Here is a 10,410-nt window from a genome sequence, read left to right on the forward strand (position 1 = left end):
GAAAGAAAATAACCATACTCAAGGAGCTACATCTTCTTGTGGGTGTGCATTTCCATTATACGTATGCTCGTCTCAAAAATGACATACATAAATATGTGCAATTAATTACATATATTTACACAGATTTTGAAGGGTGAGCTGTTAACCCTGTAAAAGGCAACTAGCATAAGCCTAAGGTATTCTGGTGACAAAATGGTGGGAGGGGGTCAAAGGATTATTGGCAGGGCGCCCTATGCGACACCGCAGAGTTTAGATTTTCATATTAAGCGTGATTAGACAGTTTTTGTGGCAGAGGTCGGTTGACAGCTGACTTTTGGAAGTGAGGGGAGACTCAAGGTATGAGGACTATGCTGGGAATGGCTTCCCGGAGCAGAGAGAGCACCTGCTTCAGCACCACCCAAGTGGATAGTACCAGAGCCGGGGAGCACACCTGGGAAATGAAGTGGGCTAGTGAGAACAAATGGGTAGGGATGGGTTTGCTTGGCAGTTTTTGTTTACCTAAGTTAGACTGCTTTTTTAAAAAATAATAAGCTATATGTATAATATATATGTAATATGGGTGTTTATTGCAACATTGGTTGCAAAAATAAAAATAAAACCTAAATCAAATGCTAACCAATAAATAAATGACTGAATAAATTCTTATACACCCATACTACAGAACGTTGCACAACTATCAAAATAATGAAATATAGGTTGCATTGGCAAACACATATGCAAAAACTGTTAATGATAAAAGTGGGGTGGCTGGGAAACAGCCTGAGAGCGAGCATTTTATCTGTTTTGTTTGTTCCTGTTTCCCCATCATGCCCAGAACAGTGCCTGACACATAGTAGGTGCTCCAGAAATAGTTGTCGAATTGACTTATGGTTGTCGCCTTAATCATGTCCATATGTAAATTCTTTCATATCTTTAAAATTAATTAGATCCTTGTGATTTACCTGGAATGATGAAAAGAAATCTAATTGCAAGTAGCATCTCTAGTGTTTTAGAACAATGAAAATTTTAAAAGAATATAAATGTATATGTTTTTATTAGCACTTTTAAAAGAATGAGAGGGTTACACAGTAAACTTAATGTTGGTTATTCTGGTGTATAAGTAGTGGAAAGCGGGTATCTTTTTGGGGTCATTTAAAAGCCTTTTTGGAAATTTTGCCTTTTTTCCTCAACATTTTGTTTAGTAACCCCACAATCTCAAGCCAACTTCCACCTGTGTATCAAAAAGAGCAGTGGACTTGGAGGATGAGGGCTCCATTTTAAAACCTGGTTCTAAGGCCGGCATGGTGGATCATGCCTGGAATCCCAGAACTTTGGGAGGCCAAGGCGGGCGGATCATTTGAGTCCAGGAGTTCATGACCAGCCTGGCCAAAATGGTGAAGCCTGTCTCTACTAAAAATACAAAAAGTTAGCCAGGCGTGCTGGCACATGCCTGTAGTCCGAGCTACTTGGGAGGCTGAGGCATGAGAAGCGCTTGAGCCTGGGAGGCAGAGCTTGCAGTGAGCCAAGATCATGCCACTGCACTCCAGACTAGGTGACAAAGCGAGACTCTGTCTCAAAAACAAAACAAAACAAAACAAACCAGAAAAACAGAAAATCCCTGGTTCTAGCCTGGCTGGGTAGTGCACTCTTGTAGTCCCCACTACTTGGGAGGCTAAGGTGGAAAGATCACTTAAGCCCATGAGTTTGAGGCCAGTCTGGGCAACATAGTAAGACTGTCATCTCATAAATAAATAAAATATAAAAATAAAAAAACCCTAACTCTGCCACTTCTTAGTTTCTTTATGCAAATAACTTAACATCTTTATGTTTCAATTTTCATCCTTTGTAAAATGAGGATTAAAATACTTCCTTCTCAACATTGTGAGAATTAAATGAGGAAATGCTTATAGGATATGAGGATAATGCTGGGCAATATCCATTAGGAATAACATTTTCAGGACCATACAATGTAACGTCTTAAAACGAAATTAATAAATGTAAAAGTAATTGGAAAATTTGTCATCACTGATACATATGTGCAAAGAATATGAATATGGAGTCTGATGGACCTGAGTGTGTGTTGCCATATTTGTGGATTACAAGCTGAGTGACCTTGAGCAAAGCTGCTTTAGCCTCTTGTAGCCGCAGTTTTTTAATTTGTAAAATGATGATGGTGACATAGATGATGTTCATAGAACCGAATGAAATTGTGTAAAACATGTAAGAGTATCAGGCCCATATAGACACTCAATACATTGTAACTATTTTTATTTAAAAATATACTTACTGAATATATCACAACTTTTAGTTTAGATTTAGGTTTGTTACTGGGGTGTATTGCATGATGCTAAGATTTGGAGTAGAAATGATCCCATCACCCCAGCACTGAGCATAGTTCCCCATAGTTAGTTTTTCAACCCTTGCCCCTCTTCCTCCCTCCCCAGCTAGAAGTCCTCAGTGTCTATTGTCACCTGTGGAATAAGGACTTACTAGCCGGGGAGGGAGGGAGAGGGGTAAGGGTTGAAAAGCTGTTTTATGTCCATGGGTACCCAATGGTTAGCACCCACTAAAAACGAGAACGTGTGGTATTTGGTTTTTTCTTCCTGCATTAATTCATTTCTTGCTATATATTTTTAAGGTAGCTAGTGCTTTCAGTCTTACTGTAGATTTGTTAATTATCACCTCAGATTGGTGACCTTTAACATTGTCTGTCTAATGGACAATGCTTATTATCATTCTTTTGAAAATTGTGAAATTGAGCCCAAGTGAACGATGGACTTAGTTGTCATTCAGAGGAATCACATGCTATGGTTCAAACGATTCTCCTGCCTCAGCCTCCCGACTGCTTCTGTTCCCCCAAAATGCCTATGTTGAAAACAAATCCACAAAGCAGTAGTCTTAAGAAGTGGGTTCTTTTGGACGTGGTTAGGTCATAAGGGCTCTTCTGCCCACATGAATGGGATTCATACCCTTGTAAAGGAGGCTTGAGGGAGCTCGTTTGCCCCCTTCTACCCTGTATGGATGCAGTGGGAAGCTGCCATCTATAAAGCAGACAGTGAGCCCTCACCAGATACCAAATTTGCTGGTGCCTAGACCTTGGACTTCCAAACCTCCAGCATTGTAAGCAATAAATTTCTGTTGTTTATAAATGATCCAGGCTAAGGTATTTTTTAATAACAGCATGAACAGGCTAAGACATTGTGCTAACAACTGTTCCATATTTCACTGTTCCAGTCTCTGCTGAATTCATATTGTAGAGTTCAAAAACAGCATTATGATACAGGACATAGTTGTGTGCATGTATATGAAAATAAAGTAGTTAAGAGTGCTGGGACTGGATTATACACATATGTATACACACAATTATGTCATGTGTCATAATGTGTCCTGGGCTTGGGTTATACACACACACAAACACATATACACAATATAATACCAGCACATTTAACAATGTATTTTCCTTTTTGTTCATGTTTGTTTTCAACATGTACAGTTTAACATCTGCAGAAGTTATTTCTTATTTTTATTTTTGAATTAGTGTCAATGATTTATGATGTGCTTGATTCCTTCCCTTTGCCTACCTCAGAATGTCTTAGCATTAGAGATCTTAACTGGTACACTTTACATTTTATTTTATTTTATTTTATTTTATTTTATTTTATTTTTGAGATGGAATCTAGCTCTGTCACCCAGGTTGGAGTGCAGTGGTGTGATCTCGGTTCACTGCAACCTCCACCTCCCAGGTTCAAGCAATTCTTATGCTTCAGCCTTCTGAGTAGCTGGGATTATAGGCATGTGCCACCACACCCGGCTAATTTTTTTTTTGTAGTTTTCAAAGCAGAGACAGGGTTTCACTATATTGGTCAGGCTGGTCTTGAACTCCTGACTCAAGTGATCCACCTGCGTCAGCCTTCCAACATGTTGGGATTGCAGGTATGAGCCACCGTGCCCAGCCAGGTACACTTTACATTTATCTCAGGGCTTCCTTTCTGGCTAGATTTAATATACACAAAGACAAAGCCATCCTCCTGGACCAATTCTGAAGAACCTAGGTCCTCCCTTAGGCCCCCGCAAAGGATTCTGTAGCCATGGCAATGAGCAATAGGCCTCATTTGTCTGCTAGGCTCTTAGGGGATCTGGTTTCCTCCTTCTACAGTCACATGCAGCTTGGTCTGGGTGATGGCGATAGTAATGTCAGCTTTGTATTTTGTTCTGGGCCAATTTAGCATAGCAATTCATGTTCCAAATAATGCTTTTGCTGTTTCCCAACATAAATCTTATCTGTCCTGAACAACCAGGACAGCCCCACTCACTTTTTCTCCACAAATGTAAGTGAATACTCAATTAAAACTAGATTCCATGACGATAGTTTTCTACTTTTTCTGTTCTTGACTCCTTTTGTGAGGCTGGCTAGAGTTCCATGGAAAAAGAACACAAACCTCCTTACATTAGGTGGAAATATCTGTATTGTTTCCACCACACCAATACTTCTAATTTTATATCTCCAGGTTCAAACATTTGTCTAAGTTCCAGATTCACATAACCAACTCCTGACAGAATATCTCTACATACGTATCTAATAGGCTAACAGGTGTCCCAAGCATAACATGGTTGAAAGTGAATTCTCAATTTTTTTTTAACCTCAAATTCATTCTCCGTGAAGGTTACTTTTTTTTTTTTTTTTTTTTGAGAGTGTCTCACTCATTCTGTCGCCCAGGCTGGAGTGCAGTGGCTTGATCTTGGCTCACTGCAATCTCCACCTCTCAGGTTCAAGTGATCTGCCTGCCTTAGCCTCCTGAGTAGCTGGGATTACAGGCGCCTGCCACCATGCTGGCTAATTTTTGTATTTTTAGTAGAGATGGGGTTTCGCCACGTTGGCCAGGCTGGTTTCGAACTCCTGACCTCAAGAGATCCACCTGCCTTGGCCTCCCAAAGTGCTGGGATTACAGGTATGAGCCACCGCACCCCACTGAAGGTTTCTTATCTCAGTAAGAGGCATCATAGTTTACTCAGTTGCTCAGATAAAAAACATATTGGTTTATTCTTGATCCCTGTCTTTTTAACCCTTTGCATCCAATCTATCAGGAAGTCCTATCGGTTCTTCACAAGCAAGCTGTTTCCAGGCACTTCTCACCATTCCTACTGTTACCACTGTAGTGCAAGCCACTGTCACCCCCATGCAGAACACTGCACATGGCATCCTGATGTCCGTCCCACTCCCACTCTTTCCCGTTACAGTCTGCTGTGAATATTTCCGCGCCTGCATCATACTCCAGGTCCTCACTCACTTTATTTTTCTTCAAAACATTTGTCACCAACTGTAATTACAAAAGAAACTTGCCTACTTGTATATTGTACCCCCACCATCCTCTGCAACCCCAGTGTATAAATACCTTTAGGCCAGAGATTATATTCTGTTTATAACTATATTCCCAGTACTTAGAACTGACCCAACTGTATAAGGGTGCTCATATTGATTCGATGAATGTACAGATACATTACTTATTCAAGATCGTCATTCTTCTCCTTCACCAAGGCCCAAGTCAAGTTCTTCCTTCTCCTTGAAGCTATAACCAACTAGTCTAGCCCCCACCAACACTCACTTCCTTTGAAGTCCTACAGCAATCATGATATGGGCAACTTTCAATTAATCAAAATGTTGGGAGTCATGGAGGGCTGGGAGAAGATAAGGTGGCATGGATAATCCAAATTCATGATAAAAATAGAATTAGTAAAAAATCCAGTACAACATTTATGTAATATTTTTGATATATCTAATTTCTAGGGCACATTTTCCCTGTATAGATTTCTTTCAAAGGTAAAAATGATACAGCTACTTTTAGGAACACAAAATGTTACACAAATTGTTAAACCAAAAAATAGCAGTCTTCTTTGATTTTCAAATAATACAGTGAGGTCCATGACATATGAGTGTATCAATGAACAAACTGTCTTTTTAGAGTTCTGTATTTTCCAGCCATAGTCTGAGATACTGATCTCAATTTTGTTTTTGCTCTCTGCTTCCCCAGCACCATCATTTCCCATCTTCATACTGAGCAACCTCACAAAGCTGTCATTCTTCAGTCTTTGCAAACAAGGTTTCCATGCATTGGACCTAAGCCACTGGTCATCATCATTTTCTTCAGAGTGTTCTCTGAAAAACTAATGGTACTGTGTGTGTGAATATGGTTACTAAGCAAAATAACACATTAAAGGTTTTATTTATTTATTTATTTATTTATTTATTTATTTATTTAAGATGGAGTCTCACTCTGTCGCCCAGGCTGGAGTGCAGTGGCGCGATCTGGGCTCACTGCAAGCTCCGCCTCCTGGGTTTACGCCATTCTCCTGCCTCAGCCTCCCGAGTAGCTGGGACTACAGGCGCCCGCCACCACGCCCAGCTAATTTTTTGTATTTTTAATAGAGACGGGGTTTTACCGTGTTAGCCAGGACGGTCTCAGTCTCCTGACCTCGTGATCCGCCCGCCTCAGCCTCCCAAAGTGCTGGGATTACAGGCGTCAGCCACCGAGCCCGGCCAAAGTTATCTTCTATTCTTAAGGCTGCAAATATTTTTTGTTTAGTGCAGATCACACCAAACAAGGACCATTTTCCGAGTCTCCTGTGATGGATCCAATCCATTACATCTTTTTCTCTTCCAAAAAAAACAATTTTCCATAACATTTTCTTTTCTTTTCTTTCTTTCTTTCTTTCTTTCTTTCTTTCTTTCTTTCTTTCTTTCTTTCTTTCTTTCTTTCTTTCTTTCTTTCTTTCTTTCTTTCTCTTTCTTTCTTTCTTTCTTTCTTTCTTTCTTTCTTTCTTTCTTTCTTTCTTTCTTTTCTTTCTTCTCTGTTAAACACAAGTGACAATGATTCAGGTTGCTTACCATGTTCCCCTTCCCCCCATTTTTCTAATTGTTCAAATATTTCAAACATTGTTAAGATGCTGACGTTTTGATTACTGAGGTTATTCTAATTACACTTAAACTTTCAAATGTTTAACAACAGCATATAGCTCAGATTTCCAGAGAATAGTGACAGAATGTCAGGCTGTGGCAAAGTAGGTTGTATTTGATTGGTGAGGGGTTTAATGCTTAGTAGATGGTATCAACTAGCAGATGTTTTTAAATATACAGGTGTTATGGCAATTTTAATATTTTTTCACAGATGCAATATTGCTTTCTAAATGCAATTATGTTGCAAACCAATTAATATACCTCCAGACAATTAGTAATTGATTAACCATAACAATTATTTTATATACTATCTTTTATGTTTCTCTTTTTTTCTTTTTCATGTCTTATGTTTCAGACTATAATTTCCTCTTCTTTCATATATATCACAAAACCTAGCACAGCTGAATTAGTCAGGATTCTTTTGCAAGTGGTTGTAAGTATAGAAATTCAGTTCTAACCAGCTTAGGGGATGATTACCTGGGTGTGTTATGTAACAAAAGGAAGAGTTGATGAAGCAATACACAAGGGACAGAAGGGACCAGCTGGACTTCAGGAATAACCAGAACTAGAAACTTTGGAGCCAAATGAGTGGAAAGGGAGAATCATTGCTCTATAAAAGGGGGTACTATTTACCAAGAAGGGACCAGTGAAGGTTCTGGGAAGGGAAAAGAAAAAGCAAAAACAATAATAAATGACAGAGGTGGGATTTGAGCTAAGATGGTCCAACTCCAGTGCCTGAACTCCGAGCACAGTGCCTGCCAAGCCCACCATCGCTGATAACCCTTATTTTTTTAGTCAAATAACTGTAACTCTGTCTAATCTTACAGAAGACATAGTTACGGAGTTCAAAGACCAGATGGGAGTTTTTGTTTGTTTGTTTGTTTGTTTTAACAATCTCTTGAAGTTTGTTCTACATCTAGAGTCCTGTGATTAACTAAGAAACAAACTGAATAAGGGAAGTTAGGGTATCTGGCTATTTCCACTTCCCACCCCCAACCTCTCCTCCCAACACCCACGTGCATTGCCACATACTCAGGTGCCCGGAACCCCCCACACTGAAGTAGCAGGCACAATCCCCATCACTTGTCTAAATGTACAGGAGGTATTTGTTGACATTAAGAAATCCCAATGCCCTTAAATTGCAAAATATAATGAGATTTCCTACTAATGATGACTGGTCTGGCTCCAAGCTGCTGTTGGGATCATGTGATTGGCTTGGCAGAGTGACCGTTATTTTCTTGCTTACCCCGCATTATGTTTTACAAAATGTCATTCCTGAATAATCACAGGACTTACAATACTGACAAGTGAGAACTAATAAACAGTGGAATAGACTGTGTACTCTAGAGGAAAATCAGATGACTGATTGAAAAACAAAGCACAATTCCCAAAGATCAAATTGTCACTTAAAGTGCAATATACTGTTTGAGAACATTCTGAAAAGTGGGAATAAGGAGAATATGGGGAGTTACATAAGTAGACCAGGAAACAGTGAACAAACTTACATTTTTTTTGAGGGGAAAAAAGATGATATTATTATGTTACAAGGTTCAGAAAATCTGACCAGTGTTTTATGGAAAATAATGTGCAGGGAATTCCCCCCTCTTCCTTTACTAGTATCATGGGTTAAACGTAGACATTCCAAAGATGGGAGTTAAGTGTCAGTTTCAGGGAGTGTCTGATACAGCAGTGTTCACAGACTGGGTGTCCAGACATGGGACTGGGTTATAAGGTGGAGTAGAAGGCTCTTAAGAGCAGCAATATGCCAGGAGTTAGTGTTATGAATCAAACAGATCTTGTTCTAACATAGGCAGCATTATTACTTATCTGTGGATTCATAAAAAATGACCCCGGCCGGGTGCAGTGGCTCAAGCCTGTAATCCCAGCACTTTGGGACGCCGAGACGGGCGGATCACGAGGTCAGGAGATCGAGACCATCCTGGTTAACATGATGAAAGCCCGTCTCTACTAAAAAATACAAAAAACTAGCCGGGCGAGGTGGCGGGCGCCTGTTGTCCCAGCTACTAGGGAGGCTGAGGCAGGAGAATGGCGTAAACCCGGGAGGCGGAGCTTGCAGTGAGCTGAGATCCGGCTACTGCACTCCAACCTGGGTGACAGAGCGAGACTCCGTCTCAAAAAAAAAAAAGACCCCATAACTTAGCAGCTTAAAACAACAAATATTTATTATCCTACACTTTCTGGGTGTTCAAGAGTTCGGGGGCATTCAGTTGGGTGGTTTTGGCTCAAGGTCTTTCATGAGGTTGCATTTAAGCTGTTAGCTGGGGCAGCAGTTTCTGATGGCTCCACTGGAGCTGGTGCATCTGCTGCCAAGTTCACTCACATAGGTGACGGCAGGTCTCAGTTTCTCTCTGTCTGTTGGCTGGAGGCTTCAGTTTTTTGCCATATGGGCCTCACCACACGACATGGCAGAGATGGAAAGAGAGGAGGAACATGCACTCAAGCCAGAAGCTGCAGTCTTTATAACCTCATCTCGGAAGTGACATGTTATGGTTTCTACCATATGCTGTTGCACTGTGGGAGAGGACTGACTACCCAAGGGACTACACTGACAACCAGGAGGCAGGGATTGTTGGAGCCTGGGTACCACAGGCACAAAAACATCCATTAAGATTGTTCTGTCTCAGAAATGCCAGGTCAAATCTGAAATATTCCTAACAAGAAAGCCCAAGAGAATAGACATATTTTGGTTTGAATAAACAGCATTTTGTGTGTGTGTGTGTGTGTGCGCGCACGTGCGTGTGCGTGTGATCATTGCTCTACAAATATTTAAAACAGAGGTCAGCAAACTATATATAGCCTTTGGGCCAAACAAGGCTGCCTATTTTTGTGTAGTCCATGAAATAAGAATGGTTCCACATTTTTATTTACTTATTTATTTATTTTTTGAGATGGTGTCTCACTCTGTCACCCAGGCTGGAGTGCAGTGGCATGATCTCAGCTCACTGCAGCCTCCACCTCCCGGGTTCAAGCCATTCTTGCTTCGAGCCTCAGCCCCATAAGTAGCTGGGACCACAAGTGCGCCACCACGTCTGGCTCATTTTTTTTTTTTTTTTGTAGTTTTAGTAGAGACAAGGTTTTGCCATGTTGCCCAGGCGGGTCTCAAACTCCAGAGCTCAAGCGATCCACCTACCTCAGCCTCCAAAGTGCTGGGATTACAGGCGTGAGCCGTCGCACCTGGTTGAGCTGCTGCAGCCGGCCTCACATTTTTAAATAGTTGGTAAAAAGTCAAAACGATAACTATACTGATGACGTGGGAAAACTACATGGTTCAAATTTCAGTGTCCATTAAATAAATTTTTACTGGAACACAGTCAAATTTTGAACAAATTTTGTGATGTTAAGTATCTCTAAAATATTAAACCAATGTTTCATAAACTGTTTAAACAGAACATCGATCTCACAAGAATTATTAGGTGTTCCACGAGAAATGATCTGTGGTCAAGTAACTGTGGGAAATC

Source organism: Macaca nemestrina, chromosome 13, assembly GCF_043159975.1.
Source record: "Macaca nemestrina isolate mMacNem1 chromosome 13, mMacNem.hap1, whole genome shotgun sequence".
Lineage (NCBI taxonomy): Eukaryota > Metazoa > Chordata > Mammalia > Primates > Cercopithecidae > Macaca > Macaca nemestrina.